Raw genomic sequence first — 5000 nt, forward strand, 5'->3', positions numbered from 1 at the left:
CTTCTCTTTCTTTTCCTTCATCTTCTTCATCTTCTTCCTCTTCTTGTTTTCCTTCCTCTTCTTTTTCATCTCTTCTTCTTCTTCTTCTTTTCCTTCTTCTACTTCTTCTTCTTCTTCTTCTTCTTCTTCTTCTTCTTGTGGAGGGAGAGGGGGAGAAACGTTGAGTACCTTGGTCCCGGTCCAGCCTTCCTTTATATAAATGTTGCACTGAGTTACTAAAGGCGCCAGGCAGGAAGTTAGTGAACCTGTCTTCGAGGAGCCAAAAACCATTCTTGGAAGAAAAACAATATCATTTTTTTTTGTTCTTCCTCTCTTTCTTATTTGCCTTCTTTCATGGTTAGTAATCCCTTTCTCTCAGTGTGTGTGTGTGTGTGTGTGTGTGTGTGTGTGTGTGTGTGTGTGTGTGTGTGTGTGTGTGTGTGTGTGTGTGTGTGTGTGTTTGTTTGTTTCGTTTATGTATTGATGCGCATTATCCTTGGTTTTGGAGACCATTGCCCCTCAAGTGTGTGGGCGAAATTTTGACTGAACGTTAGGCTGGTTAAAGACATCCTAGGCACTCCACCTACACAGGGGAAGACAAATTTAGCTTCACCCCCACCCCGGATATCACACACACACACACACACACACACACATGTATATATATATGTATATATATATATGTGTATATATATATATATATATATATATATATATATATATATATATATATATAATACTGATGACCTACTTTCGGAGAAGAATAAGCGAAGATATAGAGATCTGTATATTTCGATCACTTACTGTGATCCTCTTCAGCAGATATGAATTACAGAGTAGAGAACAATGTGTATTTATACTGAAACAGTGAGGTAGCAAGAAGGGACGGGAGCTCAGGTCACATGTCCGGCACGCATTGCTTGGACCTTGGTGGCTCAGGTCACATGTCCTGCGTTGCGTGGACCTTGGTGATCTTTGTCCACCGCTAATGTAGATAGTAACATTATAACATTATAAATAAAATGTTACCATCTACATTAGTTCAAGTCAGCGTAAGTGCAACCCAGAAACATTATAAACAGCTCTTCATTCGACGGCCAATCATTTACGGATTAAATGACTACGAGGAAACAAAGACCGAAACCAGAGGGAACCCGCGGCAAATAGGAAAGATTTTTCTCCAATATTCGGGTCGTGAATGGGCTTTCCCCCGGCCGAAATAAAGATTAAAAAAACGGGGAAAAAATGGTAAAAAAAAAAAAGAAAAAGAAAGGACGCCCAGCAGTCGCGAGCACGAATATCAAAGCTCGTAACAGCATTCCAGATAGAGTTTATTGCCAATAGTTTCAACCTGTGGTGGTGCCCAACGACCAGAAGAAGGGAGGACGACGAAACGACGCCAGTTGAGAACAACACAATGCTACAACTAAGAGAGAGAACTTCCCTGAGTCGATAACACACGTACACACACACACACACACACACACACACACACACACACACACACACACACACACACACACACACACACACACACACACACACACACACGAAATAATTTCAGTATCGCTTTGCTGCGGGGTGTCACTCCAAATCTCGTGGGCGGGCAGTTAGGTGTGTGTGTGTGTGTGTGTGTGTGTGTGTGTGTGTGTGTGTGTGTGTGTGTGTGTGTGTGTAAGGTCACAGTATTACTCATAGATCTGTCATACGAGCTCTGAGCTCTCATCCGGGAGGTTAATAACTGTCGATCACGAGTCCAACACGTGATCCAAGACCATGGTGACCATGGTGGTGGTGAATCACACACACACACACACACACTATACATGCTGCAAAGGCTGAGATCACTTGGAATACCAGAGGAGATGAAGAATATATATTCCACCTTTATTCTGCCTAAACTCTGTCATGCATCTCCAGCCTGGACCCCCTCCATCAACCTCGCTCAGGAACGCCAGCTAGAAAATATATAGAAAAGGGCATGTAAAATCGTGCTAGGCTCCTCTTATTCCAACTACGAGGCTGCTCTAACCATCTTCGACCTGCCCAAACTCTCTGACCACCACAGGGAGACACTAAGAAAATTCGGCCTCAAGCTATTACGTCATCCTCGCCACCGTAACCCACTACCGTCGGAAGCTGACCGTCCTCCCCGGGCCACATCACAATAGACTCAAGCCTTTCAAAGCACCACGCACAGATATAAACACAGTCCCATACCTTCTATTGTACATTTATTAAACATCTAATCCAAACATCATATTAACACTAGGACGCATGGATCATGTTTTATATGTTCATGTTTTATATATTTGTATAGTACACAATCACTTCAGCATTATAATATGTATAGGTAATCATTTATGATGTACCATCTATGTTCATCCCTCTTCCCTTAATATGTGTATTTTCAATTTTCGGTTGCCATGTTATCAATAAACCGTTTATTATTATTATTATTATTATTATTGTTATTATTATTATTATTACTATTACACACATGTATATAAGTATATATGTATATATGTATGTATATATATATATATATATATATATATATATATATACACATAATGTGTGTGTAGAAACTAGATAGAATATGTTTCAACTGATATTTACGTAAATGATATTCTGATCGACGTGTGCTTGTTGCCACTCCTTCCTCTTCTTCTTCACTGTTGTTGATTTTGTCTTTTCTTTTTTCCGCAGGTGAGTGTGTGTGGATGTTTGCCGGTGCCCCTGCCGGTCGAGACGACCATCTCCAGGTCAAAAGGGTAAACAGTGATTCTTCTATTTTTGTGCAAATATTTTGTGGTGGAGATGCGAGACTACGAATGAGTCATTGTCCTCGCCAAGTAGGTTTAGTATGCTGAATGACAAAATTCAACATTCTCCAGTCTCATGTGTTACTTAGGGAAATTTTATTCATGTACACACGCGCGCATACATGCACACACACGCACACACACACACACACACACACACACACACACACACACACACACACATATATATATATATATATATATATATATATATATATATATATACATATACATATATGTGTGTGCGCGCGCGTGTGTAGTATGCATAATTATCCGTATGAAAAAATATATGAAGTATTAAGAACCCACTGTCATATAGAAATGAAATCATGTATGTACATGTGTGTGTATGAACAAGGTACATGTATTTATGGATGTGTATATATATATATATATATATATATATATATATATATATATATATATATATATATATATATATATATATATATATATATATATATATATATATATACCAGGGTGAGTCCAAGCAAAGGCGACTGTACTTAAGTCTAACTTGGATATTTTTCAAATAAAAGTAGTCATTTTGCCATGTGCTTAAATTCAAAGCCCAAGTACATGTCAGTGCACTGAAGTACAAGTACTTTATGTGATAAAAAATTCCTGTCACAGAGTCGTCAAGCACGAAACTTAGTAGTTTTCATATCTACACATTGAATATAGTGTTAAAAAGTGAGATTCGATATAGAAAGACAATCGTACTCGTAAATGGAAATTCTACCTCCATAAATCACTGCTTTTACCACAGAATTGCAAAACAAAAATATATACTTTACGAATAACTTGAATACGTAATATTCCCTATGCTGCAAATACAAGACTATCCACATAATTCTCATATCAGTAATAATTCCAAATTTGATACAGAATATAAGGTTAAGTATCGAGGCATTAAAATTTGTCCCGTGTTCTATATTAATGATATAGATTTATAATTGAAAATAACAGATAAATGCAGTGTGGAGAGTGGAACGTGACAGGAATAAACCAGTTCACGCTTGAATAGAATTGCCAGTGACAGCGATGTCAATCAAATAATTCCGACAATCGTCCCCGGACTCGAACCGAGGTTTGCGAGAAGCTTGTTCACGCTTGTTGAGTACTGAGGTGCTGGACGAACTCAGTCTACTGAAACATGTTACCAAATGAGAAAATACTATCCACCTAAGTCTCTTAATTCAACACTTGCCAACCACCACTTGTGCGGACGTTTGGATCCAGAACATAAGCCCACTTCGGGAATTGAGCCAGGACATAAAACACCTCCAATTCCCGAAGTGGGTTTATGTCCTGGGCCCAAACGTCCGCACAAGTGGCGGTTGGCGAGTGTTGGATTAAGAGACATAGGTGTATAGTTTTTGTCCTACTGTATATTCTATATTACGTATTTACCCAAGGTATCATCACAAAATTTGCTAGAATCTATATACAATATATGATTTTTATTAAATACAATGTACTTGTTTGCACTTGACTGTACTTGGTATTTTTCAAGTACTTTAGGTCTAAATACAAGTAAAAATACATGTACTTGGACCCAACCCTGATGTTTACATATATATATATATACATATACATATGTATATATACATATATATATATACATATGTATATATACATATATGTACAAATATATATACATGTGTATATATATATATGATATATACATATATGATACATGTATATATACATATATGATACATGTATATATACATATATAATATACATATATGTATATATATATATATATATATATTATATATATATATATGTATTGCAGTTTGCAATCGAAATATATAGATTCCCCGTTTCCAGTCTTTTCTACTCCAACAGTGGTTTCTACGTTATTGACAAATGTGTGATTACATTTTTCACCTGTAATATATATATATATATATATATATAATTATATATATATAATTATATATATATATATATATAATGTATATATATATATATGTATATATATGTATATGTATATATATGTATATATATAATGTATATATATATATATGTATATATATATGTATATATATGTGTGTATATATATAATGTATATATATATAATGTATGTATATATGTATATATATGATATAAATATATATATGTGTATATATATATGTATATATGTATATATATGATATAAATATATATATGTGTATATATATATATACA

The 5000-nt window shown here is 35.3% G+C and overlaps 1 protein-coding gene across 3 annotated transcripts in view; it reads left to right on the forward strand.

Moving 5' to 3' along the window:
• sbm (L-type amino acid transporter sobremesa) overlaps nucleotides 1–5000 on the forward strand; it is a 277773-nt gene that overhangs the window by 178284 nt on the left and 94489 nt on the right. The gene's annotated exons all lie outside the window — the stretch shown is intronic.

Source organism: Oratosquilla oratoria, chromosome 38, assembly GCF_046742065.1.
Source record: "Oratosquilla oratoria isolate Oo_2021 chromosome 38, ASM4674206v1, whole genome shotgun sequence".
NCBI classification, from domain to species: Eukaryota; Metazoa; Arthropoda; class Malacostraca; order Stomatopoda; family Squillidae; genus Oratosquilla; species Oratosquilla oratoria.